Here is a 21,446-nt window from a genome sequence, read left to right on the forward strand (position 1 = left end):
TTCAGTCTGTTTTGTGAGAGGAGTTCTAATTGATAGTGGGATGGGACTCTAGCCTGCTGTATGGAAAACTGCTTTAAGCGCTGTAAGTTATATAGTGTTGCAGTAAGATAAGGCTGCTCCTTGCAGGAAACCAAAGTTCACAGATTTCTATTGTTCTATTGGGTAAAATCTGTTTGTTAGAATATAATTTTTTTTTCCACTGAAACACAGAAGGACCAGACAGTTAGAAGCTGTCTTTTTGTTTGTGAGATCTTTTTTCGGGCTTTTCAGGGTTGGAAAGAATAAAAAGTCATTTATTCTTGGCTACCTTTCTGGGGCCACACACACACTCTGCCTGTCTAGTTGCCTGCTCGCTTTGTGCTTCTTTCCACCCACAAGCTAAAGCAGAGCTTCAACCAATTCAATGCCCCATTTCCTGGGTTTGCAACCAATTTCGGGTGAAACCCCTCTAGCCACATGGCCGAGCTTCCAATCCAGCCTTCCTATATTGTGTTGCACCTTGGGCAGTGGCTCGTCTTGTTTCAATTACCACTAAACAAATGAGGCTTTAATTCTTCTTTCATTTCATTAGAAAAAAAGACGATCACCACGCCCTTCCACTTCAGTGTGGTCTGTGACTGTCCAGACTTCACACTTGCAGGCAGCCACCAGTCCTGTCCAACAACACAATATGCCTCTTGCATATTCGTGTCAGCCAGACCAAGGACAGATGTTTCTCTGGTTTGACTGCACTTTTGGCCTGGACTGATGAGCCATTATAGGGCAGAATGGTCAATATGTGATACTGCCATCTCCTTTGCCTTGACATAGCTTTCTGATTGAAAATTATCTAATTTGTTTTAATTTGAAACATGGGAGTGTGCACGTTCCATCTCAAACTTTGAACAGAAATATTTTCATTTCAAACTAAAGAATACATGCAATTGGTGTCACTAACTGGGAGATCCATGTGGGCTTATTTCATTTTTCAGATTAATACAGAAATAAATTTGATGGCAGTGGTTAAAAAAATATTCTTTATTTTACAAGCTTAATATGGTTTTAATATGCTGGTATGTTGTTAATGATGCATAACATATTTTCGTTCATCAGAGTCAGAAAATGGAATTGCAGTGGAGTAATTTGCTGTTTTCTCACTGAGAAGTGGGAAGAGTGCACTCTGTGGAGTATATGAATTACTCAGAGAATCACAGAATGGTTGAGATGGGAAAGGACCTCTGAAGGTCATCTTGTCCAACCCCCCTGCTCAAGTAGGGACACCTACAGCAGATTGCCCAAGGCCATGTCCAGATGGCTTTTAAATGTCTTCAAGGAGGGATACTCCACAACCTCTCTGGGCAACCTGTGCCAGTGTTTGACTGCCATCAATGTAAAAAGTGCAGGGCTTTTTTGTGTTCAGATGGAATTTCTTCTGATTTAATTTGTGCCGGCTACCTCTTGTTCTGGCACTGGGCACCACTGAAAAGAGCCTGGCTACCTCATCTTTTTTCCTTCCCATCAAGAATTGACATACATTAATAAGATCCCCCTTCTATTCTCCAGACTGAGCATTCCCAGCTCTCTGAGCCTCTCCTCATGTGAACCTCAGATGCTCAGGTCTCTCACTGATCTTAAAGGCCACTAGCTGGACCTCTCTCCAGTAAGTCTGTATCCTTCCTGTACTGGGGATCCCAGAACTGGACCCAGCACTCCAGCTCTGGCCTCATCAGGGCTGAGAACATGGGAAGGATCATCTCCCTGAACCTGCTGGCATCACTCTTCCCAGTGCAGCCCAGGATACCACTGGCCTTTGCAGCAGGGGCCAGTTGCTTCAATGAAGGCCACATAGCTGGCTGGTGATCAGCTGGTGATCATCAGAACCTCCAGGTCTTTCTCTGCAGAGTTGTCTTCCAGCTGATCAGCTCCCACTCTGTACTGAGATTGTTCAAGTCCAATTGCAACACTTTGCATTTCTCTTTGTTGAACTACACAAGAATCTTATCTGCCCATTTGTCCAATATGTCAAGGTCCCTCTGGATGGCAGCACAACCTTCTGGTGTATCTGCCATTCCTCCCAGCTTTGTTTCATCTGCAAATTTGCATTCTGCCACATCATCCAGATCATTAATAAGGAGGTTACACAGTATTGGCTCCAACACTGAACCCTTGTGCACATCTCTAGTGACTTGTCCCCTTGAACCCACTGCCCTTGATCACAACACTCTGGACCTGGTCATTCAAAGAGTTTTCAGTCCACCTCGCTGTCCACTTATCTAACCTGTACATCATCAGCTTATTTATGAGGGTCTTATAAAAAACAGTGTTAAATGACTTTCTAAAGTCAAGGTAAATAGCATCCACTGCTCTCCATTCATCCACTAAGCAAGTGACGTCATTGTAGAAGTCTGTCAGTCCACTTAAAATGTCAAACAGCATATTTCTTGCTATTCTTTCCAGGGGCCAAGCTATGGAGGCTGAAAAAGCACCATTTCATATGACAAGATCATAATTCACAATAATTTATTTAAAGTCTTTTCTGAACAATTTGATAGATATGCACTACGGATTGTTATTATTATAAAATTCATTGAAATTACTCACTAAATAAGGAGACAATCAATAAATAAGAAAAGCTCAGGAGACATGGCAATGGCTTTGTCATTTGCAATTTTTAAACAAAAAATGACATTTTCTTATCAACAGCGAAAAATTGCTCTTGTGACACGGGGAAAGAATGATGCTAAAATAAATTCCTTTCACTAAATGAAAATATGGTGTGAGATGAATTTAAGATTTTAAACAGCACAATGTGGACATGCAATTACAGTCATAGCTGGTTATAAATGACCAGTTATATCATCTGGTCAAGTCCCCTGCCAATGCTAAATTGAATTTTGCATGCATTATGTATATTTTTAGGCAGCCTGGACACCTTCAGTAAATGTGATAAACATATTTTTAAATAAAAGTTATTCTGTGGTGTCTCAGAAGTCTAGAGAAAGAGAGAAAGAAAAAGAGAGAGAGAAAGAGAGAGATAGAGAGAGAGGTGTCACCTCAAAATCCTCAGTGTTTCTACATCAGGTTAGTCTCATTTCAGCTTTACAAGAAAAAGCTGACAAGCTCTAAAAGAGGCCTCACTGCACAAAGAAATCAATGCTAAAGTGCACATTGATTTCAATAAATCTGTTTCAGTCCCCAGACCATGTATTTGCTGGGGCAGGGATGCTGCCTCTTTCTGTCTTTTTGTCTTTTAAACTCATGTCTGCTGATGATAGTATAAAAATGAAGCTGGGGATAGCTCTAATCTCAGATAATAATGGTCTCCAATTTGAAAGCAACCCTCAGGGGCTGACAAATTATAACAAACACTGCCCTGGTTCCCCTAACAAACCCCTATGATTTAAAATGACCAGGCAGGGGCAAAGCTGCTTCTATGGTGTAGTTTCATTTACTGGAAACAGAGCATTTAAACAAGTGCCCTTGGATTTTATTGTAAGCAGGTAAGTTGTCAGACCAGAAAACTTTTCAGGAACAGATTTTCACAGCACACAAGTGAGGATTGGTGCCACAGTGGAAGGTCTGCAAGATGCCTTTGGGGGCAGACGATGCCAATAGCCGATGTTGCCAGTTGATGTGCCTGCGACGGCGAGGATGCGGAGACCGTTCAGAAAGGTGCTTCTGCAAAGAAAAGACCATCTGCACAGTGTATTAGTGTAGTATTTATTAACCCTTTAATGTGAACACAAACTTAATTGTAAATCTGTACCTCTGGCCTCATCCTCAAAGCACTCCAACCCTCAGGGAGGGTTGGAGTTCTCCTTCAGAGTATGAAGTGGAGTGACCACCAGCCACTCCTCTCCCACCATCTGATCTCCTGGAAATGCCTTAATAAGCAATCACAGATGAAGAATTATTAATTAGGTTCATTTAAAGTCAAAAACCCACCACTGCCACACAAATGATATAGAGGACCCATAAAAGTTTGGATATATAAGGCCAGTCCACACTAGGAACTACTGGAATGTGTGGAAATAATGATCCTGTCTGATGTAAATGGCTCTTTAGAGTGATGCTGCAAATACTTCCCCTCATTCATCATCCCATGCTCACAAGGCCTGTGTTCTCCTCAGCCAGCCCTCTGCAACTTCCCACGATGACATCATGGTCAGAGACGAATGTCCTCTGTCACAAGGTTTCAACTTTTTATCACCTATTACCACGAATTGTCATGTCAGGTTTCCATAAATTAGGTTAACATTCTTCTAATGCAGTCCCTGAAAGGGATACTTAGCAGGGGAGTTTCAGAGACGGGTGCTTAGGATGGTAGTTTTAGTAAGGAGAGACTCCTATACAATGTGCTGAAAGCATTAACCACAACGTAAGCAAAAAAAAAGTGCTTCAGAGCTGTTACATCCTACTAAGTAGCGACATAACGAACGTATGTAAGCCACCTCCCAAAATGTGGCTTTGGAAATATGAGCAGAAAGTACCAGAGGAGGGTCAGCGTGATTTATTTCTGTTTTACCTGCCCCAGAACACCCTCATTTCCTGATTAACACAATGACTTGGCACAACTTGAAGCCCAGCAAGTCAGATTTCTCTCAGCAGACATCCTGATCACTCTGATGGATATTTTAGGAACTCACCATTAGTTCCTTTAATTAATGCCTCCCCAACAGGGACTGACGTGGCCTTTTCTCACATCAGCGGAACAAAATATGCTTCAGCCATTTTGTCCAATAAAGCAGGGCCAGGCAATTGCTTAGGAATTACCTGAAGCCAGTTCCCCTAAAGACCCAGGCACCTGCTACCACCCATGGCAGAGCACCAGCTTCCCCCAGGAGCCTTGCCACCCCTAGCACTCACTTTACAGCACTTTTGCTACACATTTGGTTCCTTCCCAGAGCCCACCTTGACCTTAGCACAGCTAAGAAACTCCTTATTCTATGGGATGCACTGTCAGTCTATTATGTGATAGCAATGTGTGGCACGACCAAAGCCACTTTGGTGCTCACAGCTTCACTCACCTTGCAGCCCTGCTCCTGCTGGGAAGCCTGGCCTCACCATTCTCAGCTGGAGCCACCTGATGCATTGGCCAAGGTCACATCCCAGCTCTCTCACCTCGTTATGTGCATCCTGACATAGACACAGGACTTTAGTTTCTGTGAATGCTTTGCCAAACAGCAAAAGAATGAAGTCAGAGTCTTTGAGACCATCCCCTCTTGCATATCAATTTGCAAAGCTGTAAAAGTCAATAACTGTACATAGATCCTCAGTTAAATAAAATAAAAAATAAAAATGCAAGCACCCAGGAAATTTGCTTGCCACACAAAAACTCCCTTCGATAGCAAAATGTTCTCGCTGAGCCAACCTAAGCATAACTTATCATAGAAAATTATCTTGTGTGCTGAACTAAAATTTCCCCGTCAGAACTTTAACCTTTGCCACTGGCAGCTGGCACACCGTGGCCCCCCCCCCCCCAGGAGCTCTCCCCCACGGGTATCCTTTGAACTCTTAAGACTACATGTGGTGGATCTCAGCAATTATTTGTGCTGCGGGCAAACTTCAGGCAGAGGTGCCAGCAGGAGCTGCGGGCCGCACGCCAAAGGACCGCACGCCACAGCCCTTCCTACTGCAGCCTGCACCGTGGCCTTTGGGACACAGCCCGTCTGTCCGTGTTGCTTGGCTCCGGGGCCTTCCCTGCCGCTGAGCAGAGGGATTTGCTGGGCGTTAAGCGTCGACTCTGCATAGCCAGCAGGCTTTCTAAATGCGGCGATTCTGGCTGCCTCCCACGGAGGATAAGTCAGCCTCGGCGTGACTTACAGACCTCGGCAGGGTCAGGTGTAATCTTGGTGTTAATGACTTAGGCATGACACCCAAAGCGGCTGGTCTGGGAACGCTCTTCTCCTCGTCTGGACATCTCACAATCGCTTTGCCCAAGACAAGTCAGCCGTGAGTGGTTTGGGTTCTTCCCCGCTGTGCTTTGGTCCAGGAAATTCTCACTTCTGTGTGGGTATCCTCTTCACCTCTAAATGTGGCTGAAGATGTCCCCTCCTGGGACAGCTGTTTTGCCAGAGCTGCAACCTCCTCCAAAATTTCAGGGTGGTTGCTCTCAAATCCAAGAGGGGATTCCCACTATCTGGAAACTGTCTTTAAACTCCAACCAGTGCAGCTGTATTCTTGTTTCTGTCCCTCAGTTCCCATACACTGTCCTTCTCTGTCTAAAACACACTTGTGCAAGTGCTACCTATAAATTGAACAGGAAAAAAAAAAATCAGAAACTGCAACGGGCTGTTGAGGGAAGGAGACTGAAAGGATGAAGTACTCAGGTTTTTTTGCGGGCAGCGTTGCCCAGGAAGCCCCGAGGCTGCTCACTCGGCCCTGTCCTCTAACTGTTGCACAGAAGTTTGCGGTTTCCCTGGGTCTGTCACGGAGTGCTGGCCCTGTGACATCCTGCCTGGGCTACCGCTGCCTTTTCGGGGCATTAGAGACCGTGCTCAGATGGTTCGGACCGGGTGGCAGCGCCTGCATCAGAGCCTCTCAGCGACTGCTGAGGCAGGGGGCTCCCCGTAAGCCCAACAGTACGAAGCGATGGCATAAAGTAACGTCACGGATCCGCTTTCAGCATTTTCCTTTTTCCCCAGAAAAGGGAAAAAAAAAAAAAACCCACCAAAAAACAGGGACGGTTGGAGGTTGGCAAGGGGAGCTGATGCCCCTCACGTCTCCTCACCTGCTCCGACCGCAGACCCGCGGGCAGAGGGGTCCCAGACCCCTCTGCCCACCTCCGCCCCCGCGGTTGCTCCGGGAGGGCGGAGGCGGAGCGGCGGCGGCTCCAATGGGGAGGAGCGGGGCGGGCCGAGCCAAGCCGTGCGGTGCTGTGCCGTGCTGGTCGCCGGAGTCTGGCGGGCGCTGCAGGTGGGAGCCCGGCTCCGCGACGGCGCGTAACTTCGGCGAGCTGGGGCTGTCCGCGCCAGCCTTCTCCGCAGAGAGCGGGAGGAGCCGCAGCGGCGGCGGAGAGCACCAACCGGGGCGTGCTTAGGTGAGGAGCTGCTGGCCCCGCTCCCCTCGCTTCCTCTGGTCGCTCTTGCTGCCGCCTGGCCCGGCGCGGTTCAGCGGGGCCCGCGGGTCGCGATGCGCTGCGGGATCGCCGAGCTGTCCTTGGCTTGAGGTCAGCGGGGAGGGCCGAGGGGCGTGCGCTGCCCCCGCGGGGCGCGCTGCTGCCGCACATCGCTGCGCGGGGAGGAAGGGCTGGGGGCGGCGGGGCTGCGGCGCGGGGGCGCCTTCTCGTCTGCTTCCATTCTCCTCTCCGCGTTTTTGCTTTTGGCCGTGTGGGCTGTCCCATGCCCCCGCTCGTCCCCGCCGTGGGTCGTTTCGGGGGTCCTCGGCCGCGGCTCGCCCCTGCCCCGGCGGCGGGGCGGACTTGCCGCCCGCGGCGCGGGATGCGCGGGGCCGGGCGGTGCGGTGCGGGAGTGCCGCAGGCGGGCTACAGCTCTTGCTGTAGCCTGTCACTCAGCTGCCCTTCCCGCCTTTCTGCCCCCCGCGGAAATTCCGCCTGGGCGCTGGGACGCGGCGGCGTCTGCAAAGTTACGGGCGGTGCGCGGCGGGGGCGCGGTGCGGGGGCGCGCAGGGGCCGCGCTGCGCCGCGCAAACTGGAGCGCGGCCGGGGGAGCATCCGCTGGTAAGCCTAGCCCGTGCTGATGGGCGCTGAAGCCAATTTTCGGGAAGGTTTAACGTAGGCTTGGGGCCAGTCCTGAGGAAGCCGCAAGGTTTTGCGGGCGGGCGGCAGGGTCAGTGCGGCTTTAGCATTAAAAATGTTTAATAGTGGATATTTATGAGGTGCCCCCCCCCCCCCCCCCCCATTTCTCTGCCTTTTCGGACGTTTAAAAAAAAACCCGAACTAGTCAGCTGGCGATATTTACATTTCTGTAGCAACAGCAGCTCATTAGAAAAGTGATAGTAGCAGGAAAATTAAAAGTAGTAGAGTAATAGAGACCCGGAGGTGGTTGCAGATAGCGCCGAGGGACCCGTAGTCCCCCGCTTCTCGGCAGTGGGCAGTGGCGTGAGGGGGCCAGGGGTGTTTGGGAGCCTGTGGGAATGTGGGGGGCTGGGAGCGCAGGGTGCAATGCAGAACTGGAAGCGCCGAAACTCTGCATTTTGTGCATAGTTCAATGCTGGGTGGCCATTTTTCTAATTTTTTCCGGACAGACTGTTAGACACACAAGATGCTCATTTGGGACTTGAAAAAACACCCACCCCCCCTCCACTATCCCTTTGCTAGGGCTGTTCCGATACTAAATGCTTGCATTTTTGTATTCTAAATGGGTGATCCTTCGTCAGGCTTTAAACCTCATTAAGATGTAGCTAACCATTTGTGAGGAGGATTTTTTTCCCCCCTTCTCTCTGTCTCTCTGGAGTTTGCTTGCTTGTTTCTCTCTTCTTTCCAGGGAAGGATTTAGTCCCTGGTGTGATGGCTGAAATGGTGGCACGCAATTCAGTGTGCTGCCAGATGCTTACCTTCTTTCAGAGTTTGGGATAGGCTCAGGCAGTATTAAAAGCTTGCTAAGAGGATACTGTTATATAGTTTCCTCCATTTTTGGGTTCTGTTAGAAGCAGTCTAAAAATACTGGATCATCATTTCCCTCATGTGTAACTACAGGACTTTCCAAGAAACATTCTTAGATACGTGCCTTTTTTTTTTTTTTCTCCTTTTAACCTTGCAAATTATTACTTTTGGTACCTAACAGGGAACTGCTGTGGTATCCTTGTTCTTGTAACTTGGAGGCATCACTATTGATTCTGAATCAAACAGTTTTTAATATCAAATTCTTCTTATGACACAGGGTTGAGTATTTTAACTTGCTGAAGAGATACCCCCCAACGTTCCTAGAAGCATCCAATTGTTGCCAAGTGCCATAAACATTTGCAATTAGTGCAAATCTGTCAAGAAAATGGCCTTTTTTTTGGCTTTTTTTTTTTTTTAATTGGGAAACAGATTATCAGTATCTCAGTACTATTCCTGTCCTTCCTGCAGCACCATTTATTTCAGCATATGACATTTATTTCAGAGGTAAATGTTATAGAAGTCCCTTGCTCAAATATTGGTTGCACATTACTGCCCAGAACTAGCTTAGGAAGGCACTTTACTATCTCACGCAACCTTATCTGCCATTCCACAACTTCATAATAGACCCATTGGAACATGAAATGACCTTGGAAAGGTATCTTTTAATCTGACACGAAGCATTCTCTTACGGGGAACAGCATTGCTCCACACAGAGCCGATGTTTTAAATTGATGCTTCTAAACTGATTTTTTTATATTTTTTTTTTTTTAAGAGGGGAGGGAAATGGGTGGAATATTGAATTTGAAAAGAAAATATTTTTTTAAAAACAAACCCACTCAGCTGAAGTTTGAAGCACCACTCAGCTGAAGAAGGAGGTGTATTAAGAATGTACATATGATAGTGACACTTAAGTCATGGGCGAAAACAAGACTTTAATTTTAATCAAAGGAAAACAGCATTTCCTCTGCCAGTTCTGATTTGCTCATTCATGAGATCTTCAAAAACCGAAATTATTAGTGGGACTAATTGAAAGCTAGTTGGGTGTGTTAAATGGAGAAAAGAAGTGATGAAGTCTGAAGGAAGCTTTACATTTAACTGTATTGTTCTTGACATCATAATGTGATGCTTCTACATCAAAAATGTTCCATGACCCTTCAGTCCACAAAATACTGCTCCTTTGGAAAGGTTGCAAGAGCTCTTGAGAATTAGCGGCAGTGAAGGGGGAGTTTTACAGCTGTTGAGGGAATTAATGGAGGGGATGCCTGGCCAGTAAGCTAAATGGGATTTTGGCCCAGATGCTGGACTTGACACATCAGGTATTGCAAAAGAGTGATGAATGCTTTCCTGCCCGTGGTGTCTTTACCTCCCATAACGGTGGTGCCTCCTGTTGAGCAGTGCCTGCTCCCAGCCTCCCACCACACTCCAGCCTCAGGAGCTCAGGTTATGAGTGCCACCTGCTGGGTGATGAGCCTCTTTATATTAATTATAGTTAATTTATATAGATGTATGTATGCATTTGTATGTGTTTACATACATATACTCTGTTTATGTGTATATTTATTTACATACAGGTGTATGGCTTTTTCATAGGTGTTCTTGGATGAACCTACGAAATGTTGCTAAGACCTGAAGTTCCTCACCTTCTGAAGGCTTACCACAGCTTGTGTTCGGTGACACTCAGATACCCCTGAAATATAAAGCCCAAGTGCTAAAGGGGAGATTTTTGTACTGCTGTTGATTAATGTTCCCTTTGCTTTACTGAAGGCAACCGTGAATTTTCAACTGTATAGCTCATTGCTTGTGATATGGTAAGCTTTCACAGGTGCTTCAATGGTCAGATAGCAGGCTGTGGAGGTAGGGCTGTAGACCTGAAATGGAGGCTGAACAAACCAAACTCATCTTTACGTTATGCATTGCTTAAATGGAAAATCTTCACAGCTTATTTCATAATTTTTCATATTAACTACCATATTTCCGAAAGTTTTATGAGCATCCCATCTTGATACAAAATATCCCTTCTCATTTAGATTAACTGAAGATGCACAGAATTTGCAGAATGTTCCTGGACAGTTTTTTCCATTTTAAAGAGCTCATTTTTTGTATTCACTTTTTAACGTTTGCAAAGAAGAGTAAAAATATAAAAGTTTGATTCTCACCTAGAATTGCTACTGGAGGTGGCATAAAATCTGGCATCATTCCCAACAATGTCTTTCCAATTTCCAGTAGTTTCCCTCTCTCCTAGACCACTGGAGCGTTGGCTGGAATGCCGTTTAAATACCAGTTTGATTCAACTGGATCCAGAGTGAAATCAGTTGCAGCACCAAGGCCTGTAGCTGTTCTGTGTTGTACTGACAGTATTGGGGAAAGATGCGTAGCCGTGGGTTTTGGTGTTTTGTTGGACAGCTAACCTCATTACTGCTTTATTGCTTATTTATTTCATGGTGTGCTGGTGCCAGATGAGTCTTTTACCCTGTCTGTGGATTAGGAATAGGTCGAAGCTGAACTATAAAAGTTTTGAGGAAACTTTCAGATGCTTTCGGCTGGAAAACCTATATTGATGTACTTTTGTGATAAATGGATAAAACGCTTTGCATGATTTTGAAAGCGTATTCCACCACTTGAGATCTGGACTCTGGAGAGTGCATAACAGTCAGGAATGAGTTGATGGAGCAAAAAGCAAGTAGTGCAATTGCGGAGTTCATCTTAAAGTGTGATTCTAGCAAAAGAAAAGAAAGTACCTGCCATATCAAGAGAGATTGCAGATAGGCTTTTGAGGAGGGGGACCCAGTAATAATACATAACTCAAGTTCACTGTCCCCTAAAACGTTCACAGTTAATTTGATGCTTGACAAATTGTGATTTCAGTGTCTGGTGAAGAAGCAATTGACCCTAAAATTGCTGCCTGAAGCTGAACCAATGTTTTCAGTTTCATAACAAGTGTCATGCAAAAATAGAATGTGAAGAGGAGCAGGGGGAACGCAAAATGCCTCTGTGGTCTTGCTCTTATGTATCTCTTTGCACCCTGACCCAAGCAACTGGCGGGTAGTGTAGGCAGTGGATGCTGCTGCAATGCTCAAGGCAATTTAAATCTCATCTGTTTGTCCATCCTATCATGGCATATCATGACTCTTTTTTCCCTCACAAACCTTCTGAGCTGATAATGTGCCAAATTTCAACAATCACACCTTCTCCTCGCTGAGAAATGTATATGCAGTATTGTCAATGGAAATGCTTCTCTCCTGTCTCCTCCCCATTCTAAATAAACTAGTTCAGCGGCTCTTCTGCTCACATTCTGCCAGCTCTGAGTCATCCATACATTTTTGATTTGTTCCTTTCTCATCTTTTGGCACACCATGTTTCCCGCCATTCCCCCCTACTCAGCATCTGCTTTCCTGTGACCCCCTCCTGATAAATTTGTTAATATTAAGCTTGCTTCATACCGCCATCAAAATCTCAGTTTCTTTAATATGCAGCCCTGTGTTTACGCAGGTCACTCAGTGGCCTTTGCAATCCTTGGGAGTATCTTGGAGTCACGTCTGCTCCAGTGAAAATGTCCTCCCAGTAATCTCAGCTTCCCTTGCAGAGGTAAAAGACAGGCAATATCTTGTGGGCAATCCGTCACTACAGTCACGCTGACAGTAGTGGTGCGTGGTTGGTGCTCTGGGGAAGGACTGTGGTTCACAAGACTGACAAGAGAAATCAGAAATGAAGGCAAATCCTTTGCAATCTCTTTTCCCTTTCCTCTCCAATATTCTTCATATGAAGGTGTTGGAAAGGCTCCTACTGTAAAAGCAGTCATACAAAAACAGCAAAAAAAAAAAAAGTTGTTTGCTAGCAAAGTGGTAAATAAATGAGCAATCCCCATCCTTCTTCTGCAGTCTTTCGTGCTGTCTTATTAATGGGCCATGGAGGCAGAGGAGGAGGTAACTCATCAGTTGTTATTCATCGGTGGGGGGCTGCAAATGAGTTGATTGTGCCAGTTCTGTTTTATTTTTTGACACCAACAGATAAATTTGTCTTCATATGACATGGTTTCTGCAGGGATCAAGTAGAAACTACATCAGGGGCTGTACTGGTGGCTCACTGCCCTTTTAAGCTGCCTTGGGATTTTTGGAAGCCAAAATGCTGCTCTGGCTTTGAGCCCTTTTCTGGTACCAAGCAGAAGAGCATTGAGTTGTGAGGATATCTGTTCCTGAGAACAGCTGGTTTGGACAATTTGGATGGTTGAAATGTGAACTGAGAAGATATCCTGCTCTGTTGCAAGGGACTCTGCAATGACCTTTGGCTTTTTGTCGTCTCATCAGCCTTGGTGTGATGATCAATCTAATGGTCATAAAGCTGCTGGGAGAAGATGGCAGCATTTTCTTCATTGCCTCCTTTCCTTCCGCTGCAGGCTTTGGCACTCTCCTTACCTGCTGTCTCTGCTTTGGACCTTGCACATATCCTGAACTAGCACAGGCAATTGGTTTCTCTAGTCAAAAGAAGAGCACGCCTTTCCCTGCCCTTACATACACACACGGGGTTTGTTTAGGCTAACCCATAGCAATTGGCATTTCATACTGATGTCTTTGAAGTGTTTCCTCTTCAAAGGAATAATAATGGAAAAAACCAACCAAACAGAAAAGCAAAAAAACCAAATGCTAAATTGGTCGAGTGTTTAGGAGCAGTTGCCAAAAGAAATCAATGCTGAGCCTGGGAAAGCTGTAAAATTCTTTCTTGGGTTTTTATTAGTAGGAGAGAAGTGACACACTCTGTGTTTGGTCACTCAGACACTGTTCAAGGTCCACATTAAAAAAAAAAAGTTATTTCAGCTTGGGTGTTCTTGACAGTTTGCAGATGTGTAACAGTGCATTGATACTCAGCTGTGGGGTAGGCTGCAGGCCCCCTTAATTGCAAAGAATAAATTATTGGTCCCCCATCCTTGACTGAGGATTCTGAAAATGAGCAGTTGCTGTGGCCTGTGGCGGTTTTGCCTCACTTCCTTGCCAAATGTTACATCTCTTCATCAAGGATTTAGAAATGTCAGCAGTATGAGAAAATAACATACCTTTTCTGTATGTGATGTTGCCCACCTATCATAGCCTGATGGGGGAGGTACAATAGAAGGTTTGATTTTTCTTAAAAATACCTTTTTCCCCTCCCTTAAAAAAGTATTCTTTATGAGGTCAACCTTGACAGATCTTTATTAGACTGTAATTATTATTCTTTTATTAATATGGCATTGCAGTTGTGTTTATTTCTTTTTAGAATAAGTTCAGGGTTTGGGTTTATGTTCATGCCATTTAATGACTTATCTGAAACTGTTCTGTAATGCAGACTGTACAGAAAGCAGTAGGTTTGTGTTGTTCACTGAATCTCAAAAGGGTTTCTTTTTCTTCTTTTCCCCTTCATTTTCCCGCTGATTGCTATGACCGTGCTGCAACCATGAACTTCACAAACTGGATGAATGGCTGCCTCCTGGAATATGGATAATTTTGGTGAGTCTGAAAAATGAATTTCACTTATTTCTATCTGCTTGGGAGAGAGAGGAAGAATGTCATGTATTGGAAGTTGGGTTTGATGAAAGTTAAGGCTGTTCTTGCAGTGCTGGTTTTGTCAAAGCAACAGGCAAAGCTTACTGAATTTCAACTTATTTTTGATGGAGTGTTTTTTTTTCTTATTCTGCTTAATCATTGGCAAAGGTGAAGGAATTAACATGCACTGGATTAATTTGGAATACTGTCATTTTATGAGATTGAGTGTTATTGCCTTTGTAATAATTTTTAAATTACTTTTCTGTAAGACACACTGTGAAGCAACAGCTTAGAACATTTTAATTTTTCTTTTCTGGCTTATTCAGTTGTTTTGCAAGTAGTTAAGACAGAAAATGATTAATTCATTGGATGACTTTTTAGAAAAGCACTATGTCGTTCTTCTTACTGTTCCTAATACTGGTGTCGCCTGTGGTGTGAACTTTAAGACCTGAAGTGTTGATGGTGTGTTTGCATTAAATATTATATCAGATTTTTCCATGAAAAGGTCTTCCATTCCAAGTGGTTTCTGGTGAGGTCTCTTTTTTCAGTATAAAATAAAGAAAGCACCAAGCTCTGTCAGGGTCATACGCTTTTCTCATGTGCAGATGGCTGACCTGCAGAATATCCATCTGGGGGTACCTGCTGTTGCTACCTGAAGATGAGGTTTTGGCACTTCGGTGTTTCAGTAAAGATGACTGGACAGCTGCAGGGAAAACATTTGGTTTGAGCATATCAGCCTGGAGATCTGCCCTAGAAGCAAGCATGGTTGGAGGTGGTAGCATTTACTGAGCTTTGTCTGTAGGAGTAAAGCTGCCTCTGAGCACTGATAGGAGGTGGTTGGCAGCTTAGCAGCCTTGGGATTTATCTCTGAGCTATTTAGACCTAGCAGGAGTGACTCGTTACTACTAATAGGCTCAATTAAGGAAAACAACTTGCTTCACCTCTCACTTGTGTTGTGACTACCTCGCTTATGCACAGGCTTAAGTTTTGAGGGAGAAGGCAAATATGATTTGAGCATGGAGTTGGCTGCTTGTCGTGTTGCAGGAAAATGTGAGTGTTCTTGGTGTGGCAATGGCCCGTTCCTGGGTAAGGTGTGGGAGTGAGCGTAGGGCTGGCACTGGCCACTTGCTGACAGATTGCAGCTGGGTTTAGCTGGGGCACACCCCTTGGGGGTGGGGGTTGGCATTGGCTCTCCCTCTCCTTTCTTTTCTGTCTCTCGAGTATGCACAGTCTGTGTCACCTGCATTCTTGCACTGATGCAAAGAACCTGGGAGTATAAGATGGCTTTTCAACTTCTCAGGCACAGCTTGAGAGATAATTTGAGATAAAGCCTGATATTTTACTTTTGAGCATTTCTGAAGTATTATTGCTTAATCCTTTTTATTGATCCATAGCTTGTGCTGGAAAGCTGTTGTCTCAGGGCAGTTTTCAGAGTCCTGGAGGATAATGGCACTAATCACATTTCATATGACCTTTCGGAACATTTGTTGCACTGCTGCATTTACCTCCTCTCTTAGTTCCAGTTATATGTCTTATTTCTCAGTTGCATGGCTTAGAAGTGCAGTTAAGAAGCCTTCTGCTTGACTGGTACATAGTAATTTGGTGACTGAGAAGCAGAAAGGTCTGTAAGTGGACTGCTGCTTCAGATTGCCATCCTTTGATGTGCTAAGAAGCCTTGATCAGCCTGAGAGAGCAATAGCTTCTGGGCCCAGGAAGTAATGCATATTTACTGTGATGGACACTACTCAAAACTCTTTGAGTCTGAAAACTAGAAGATTGCATTCCTCATGGCTTTGCTTCAGCATGTATCTTGCTTTTCTGGCCTATTTTGTAACCTACGTGAATAATTGGCTCTTGTGTTGCACCTATATAAAGAGATGCTGCTTTGATATCTGGAAATGCAGCAATGAGTGCTGAAGTGCTGCTGTCACCATGGCACATCAGGGGGAAGTTCGATGTGATCACATGGGCAAGCATTTCCACCCAAGTTTTATTCTTAGATTTGTTTTTTGCTTTCACTCTGATTTGGTTATATTTGAATTTTTGGCAAATGCTGCTAGCAAAGTTAAAATTTGAAATAGCAATCTAAATTGAAGAGCAAAGTGTACTTTGCATAAACAGATAAATAGCAGAGCTAAAAGTATAAGGAATTATTTCCTTTCTTTTCACTAGAAGAGTTATGTCATTCCAGTTTCTTCCTGGTGGTGGAAGGCCAAAAGACAGTGGACACCAGTTGAAATGAGAGAAATTCACTCTGGTTACAAGGAGAAATGTGTTCACCTGAAGGACAGACAGCTGGCTAGGGGTGCGGGTTGCCCAGGGAGGCTGCGCAGTCTCCATCCTTGGGAGTTTTCAGGACCTGACTGGACAAAGCTCTGAGCAACCAGTTGGATCTCATAGCTGGCCCTACTTGGAGCGGAAGCCTGGATCAGACACCTCTTGATTTCCCTCCTAGCCTGAATTATCTTGTGATCCATTAAAAACCACTTGAATTTAGAAGGACTTTTCTGCTGGGAAAAAGAATAAAGCAATAAAGGAAGGGTAAAGTGGCAGGGTCATGTAGGGTGTTGTGGTAACAGCAAGGCTGGTGGTGGCTGCTGTAAGACAAGGAGGAATGCAGCATCTGTCCAAGCTCATTCTGGAGTGCTATCTGGAGTGCTATCTGACACTTGCTGTATGCTATTTGTTTTATGTCAATGCGAGGTATATAGCTAGTTTCCAACATTTTGGAAATAATCAGTTGAGTTTTGTTTATATTGGTTAATACTGCTCATCTTGTGGGAGCAGTCTTCAGGACAAGTAGATTCTTCCTTCAGAAAGCTTCTAGTCTTTGGGGGACTTTTTGTTTAGGTTGCTTTTTTTTCTTTTTAAGCTTGATCTATGGCTATTTCCAGTCCATCAAAAATCGTGTAGGAGTGCAAAGAGAAGGCAGATTAAAATCTGTGTTTGAGCGGACTGAAAGTGAGTCAGCTCCCTAATGTGAGGTAGTGCTTATCCATGGTGATATGAAGCCAAACAGAGCTTCTGTAGAGGGAAGAAGAGAGAAGTGGTCCAGGTACTGAGACAGCCTTGCAGGATGAAATAGGTGAGCCTGTAAAGAGGAGTGTGGATGAGTCAGATGATCATAGCACCTTTGGAGGACCAAAGCACTGCTAATGGTTTAGACAACCCTCCAAGTGTGTTTTCCTCTGTTTTCAGGAAGATGGCCTTCAACACTGGAGTCCAGCAACCACTTGCAAACAAACAGAAAATGTACAAAATTCACTGTTAGTAGCGTATGCCTTGTGAATGTGCAAATGAATTTGAGTATTTAACCCAATCTCAGTTTTTCCATTGTATTTCTGGGTTTGGCTTTATGCTTGATTTTTGTTTCTCCTGGAAGGGCATCAGTTTAATTTACAGATTGACTTTCCTTCTTTGTGTTTGGAGGCAATACAGGTCAATATGGAAAGCAATAGTTAGTAACTCCAAAGGGGATTTAAAAGGTTTTTGCTTATTTTTGCCCTTTTTCTACTTCTATTCTGTCTGCTTCCACCCATCCTTGGCAGTCACACTCCAGCTGTGATGGGCTGGGTGAGGTCCCAGCAAGGACACAGTCTTGTCCCTTCCATATTCGGAGTCTGAAAGCCATCAGAATTATTGCTGTGGGAAACTGAAAGCTTTAGATTTTAGCCTTAGCTTTACCTTGTCTGTAACCACTCCGCTCAGGATGTCTGGGCAGTGTCTGTCTCCAGAGTTATGTTGGTGTAACTGTTGTAACTTTGTGTCCACTTTTTCTTCAGCATCAGATACTTCACTGGGTAATTTGCCTTTTCTTTTGATTTCTTTTATACATATGCAAAGCCTTTGTATTTGTTCTTTTCTGTGTTTTTCCCACAGATGGTTATCTTCCACTGTTGCATGGGTAATAGTGCTGATGAACAAGTATTTCCTTTGACACGTTAAAGGATAGCTGTAAAGAAAATGAAGCAGAGAAAATTACAGTGGCAAAGGTTCCTAAATTATAGTTGTACAGGAAGATTGTGATAAGGAAGTAGTTAAACATTACTATTTAGTCAAACCTGCAACTGTGGCTGGTACTTCGATTGTCTCCTCCTTTTGCTGACACTTAATTTGTGTGGTTGGTCAGATACTCTTCCTGCTAATAAAGTCCCTGTTTTATTGAACTGAAAGCTTGTGGAAGTACATGGGTGTGTTCTCCCAGAGAGTTTTAGGTTAAGTGTCAAACAAATGCTAATTATTTTCAGATTTACTTGTAAAAGAAATGTTAGATGTTTGCTATACCCACTGTTAAAAAAAAACAAACCTAAAACGAACCAATAAAAAACCCCATGACACAAATCAATCTTCTCATCTGGGAGCAGATACGTGTTGAGTTTAAATATATTGGAAAGCAAACATAATGTAATAGGATTGAACCACGATATTCACAGATAGAAGTATTAACGTTTGAGCTGGCTGTGTGCTTGCTACAGCTGGAAAGCACATTGCTTTTATGGCTGCAGTATGTTTGCTCTAGCTCTGACAAACAGATGTGATCATCGTCCTGTGCGTGCTCTTCAGTGGGGTCAAGCGGTCGCTTGTCAGCGTGATGGTGACTACAAGCCACGATCTCCTAGCAGCAGGTCTCACGTTTGAAGAGCTTTGCTTGGTTTCAGAGCATTACAGCAGTAATCTGCAAGACTCCAAAGACCATCTTTCATCCACAAGGATGTGGGACCAAGAAAATGTGCTGTGTAGGTCTTTCACGGAATTAAGGAGTGAGTAGGGCCTTTTAGGAAACCTTGCACTGATCATCCTAGACACTGTGCTTTTCCTTCTGAAAATAGCCATTAGGTAATAACTTCCTTTGTCTTTCCTCCCAGCCAATTTAGAATGTGCCCTAAGGCAAGGTGGGTTAATTTTGTTTTAGCAGGATGGATCACTGTGAGCAGAAGGTAGTTTTCTGTAGTAAAGCTAACTGCCTTTGTGCTTATCTTAACCTTGATGAAGCTATTACCATAGGTTTGTTAGGAAAAGAGTGAGGTGAAGGCAGTGGCCCGGACTGAGCAAAGGTTAAAGCAATCAGTGATAGCTCTGCTGTCAGCAGAATTGCATTGCTGGGAATCGCGTCTGAGGCTTTGCACAACTTTCTTGTCTGCTCGGCTCTTAGCTGTTCCTGTGAGCATGTCCTTAGACAAGCTAAGGAAGGGCCAAGGGTTGTCGGCCTGCAATTTCTGCCTGCCCTGTGCATTGTGAGGACAGTCCAGAATGTAGCAAAAATACTGCAGGAGTGGCAGTTGTTTGTGGTGGGGCCTAAGATAAACGGATTTATCCGGTAACCATGAGGCTGCTCAATTTGGATCTTGGCAACTTGGCTCTATTTTTTTTTTTTCTTTCTCACCAGAATGCTTGTACTGAGGTTTGGTATTGTGGCATTCTATTTTTAACACCAAAGCTCACTTATCTCTAGTTGAACGTGTGGTATGTTTTGTTGGAGAGAAGTGGCATTTTATCAAATGTCATAAATGAGCTTTCATGCTGGAACTAATTCAAGCCAACCACTGAAAAAGGATTATTCCTATTTAATATAAATTTATATGTACAAAATGATCATAGTTGGAATCAATAGAGTTTATTGTCAAAATGAAGAGATGTCAGACTCAGTCATAGTTCTCAACCCAGCAGTATGTTTATCATATGGTATTACAAAAATCCATATATGCCTAGTTTATCCCCAGTATTGTGGGTCTTTTACACCAAACTAATACATCTGTAGAGGAATATAAATTCTTTTGCAGTTGTGCAGTACTAAAGGCTGTCCTTTTATGCAGATATAATTGCTGACCAGTATATCTTTTTGCATTAAGGACAGTCACTGCAGCTGTTCGAGTCTTGTCATGCTTATGCATGACCAGATATTGCAATAGGCTGTAAGAGTTTGCTGCAAGGAAAGCTTTAATTTTTCAGTCTTGGGAAGTGGGCTCCATCTAGTGTTTAAATGAAAGATTAGACTCCAGTTCCTTTTCTTGAATGCCCTTGCAGCATGCATAAAGGACATAGAGGAGGAATTGCGATAGGCATCACTTTCTCTGATGATTATCTAGAATGAGATGTTTCTCGATACAGCCAGTATGGGAATGGCAACCTGAAATACTTCATCTGTCTTCCATATTCACTTGAAGCTAAAATAATGCTTTTATGAAATAGCACAGAGATAAAAAGAAATTAAACCAGCCTGGCAATGATGTGATCCTGAAATATTTTGTGGTTAGTTCCTATATATACTCTCACAGTATTTGATGTGGCATGTTGGAAACCAGCCTGTTCTATAAAATCAAAATTAGAAAACTAATTGTGGAGGTCTTTTAAGAAGTAATGGATTTTGAAATGGGTATTGGTTATTAATAGCCAGTCAACAGAATAGTTTCCAATATGCAATGCTTCTCTAAAGAAGCATATGGGATTCCATCATTTATTTTTACTGTTTTCTTAGTCTTTCAGCTTTTGTAGTATTTAACCCTCTGGCAAAGGCTATTTAATTTTTTATTTTTTTTTTTTATTAAAAAGGATATCACATTTTGAACTATTTTGAACTAAAATAGAAAAGTATCTGATAGTTAATATCTCATGTCTCCAGTGCCCTGATGATAATGGTGCTGTGCAACAGGACAAGAAGCATCAAGAAGAAAAATGGTTTTTTCATGTATTCAAGGTGGTGTGAATTTATCCAAGCAATTTTTTTTCTTTTTTTTTTTAACCCAAACAGACTGAGAAAGTTTAAATAAAAGTCTTAAAACTGAATACAGATTTACCTTCTACACTCCAAACTGAAGAAGCAGAGACTCAAAATATTTAGTCGGGAGGGCACAACAGCAGACCTGCAGAGAGGAAAACCTGGGGTGTCTGAGAGCTGTTTAGTTATTAGTACAGTGGGGTTTTGTCCAGTTGTGTTTTTTCCTCTGGATAAAGGGAGATTTTGGAGGCTACTTAACCAAGCTTTTAGCCTGAGTAATCTGGCACCTTGCAGCATTTTGAGACCAATAAGGGAAGAGCAGGTAGGCACCATGCCTGGACTGAGTGTGACTGCTACTTGAGCTACCAGGCACGCAGGAGCCACTCATGTCTTAGCCCTCCTTGCCTGCACGGGGATGTTGCAGACCTTTGCCACAACTCAAAGGCGTGGTGAGGTTGTGTGACTTGACCCCATGGTTGCTTACACTGAGGGCTGGGACTCAGAGAGCTGCAGAGCTGCCTGCCCTTGTGAGATAGAGGAGAGCCCCCCACCAAATCCCAAGACAGCTCTTGGCTTATTTTCCACCAGTTTCTGGAGCAGTGTGGAGCAGGGGCTGGGATCCAGGTCTGAGTCATTGGAAAAGAGTCTGTTGTTGCTTCATCTGTAAAATATTTGG

At 44.0% G+C, this 21,446-nt stretch overlaps 1 protein-coding gene and 1 long non-coding RNA gene across 2 annotated transcripts in view; one reads left to right on the forward strand and one right to left on the reverse strand.

The window, feature by feature from the left end:
• Positions 1 to 2,539: 2,539 nt before the first annotated feature.
• Positions 2,540 to 6,796, reverse strand: LOC120323431. Its single transcript, XR_005563847.1, has 3 exons — positions 6,710 to 6,796; positions 5,807 to 6,226; positions 2,540 to 5,115 (listed from the first exon to the last, which is right to left on the reverse strand). It is a non-coding gene; the product is annotated as an uncharacterized LOC120323431 (long non-coding RNA).
• A 128-nt stretch (positions 6,797 to 6,924) lies between these two features.
• The window catches only part of EPB41L3 (erythrocyte membrane protein band 4.1 like 3), a 143,299-nt gene continuing 128,777 nt past the window's right edge, over positions 6,925 to 21,446 (forward strand). The window contains exon 1 of the mRNA XM_039382200.1: positions 6,925 to 7,018. The gene's annotated coding sequence lies outside the window, so the exon portion shown is untranslated. The remainder of the gene's footprint in view (positions 7,019 to 21,446) is intronic.

Source organism: Pipra filicauda, unplaced genomic scaffold, assembly GCF_003945595.2.
Source record: "Pipra filicauda isolate LSUMZ 115617 unplaced genomic scaffold, ASM394559v2 scaffold260_size1094732_pilon, whole genome shotgun sequence".
Classification (NCBI taxonomy): domain Eukaryota; kingdom Metazoa; phylum Chordata; class Aves; order Passeriformes; family Pipridae; genus Pipra; species Pipra filicauda.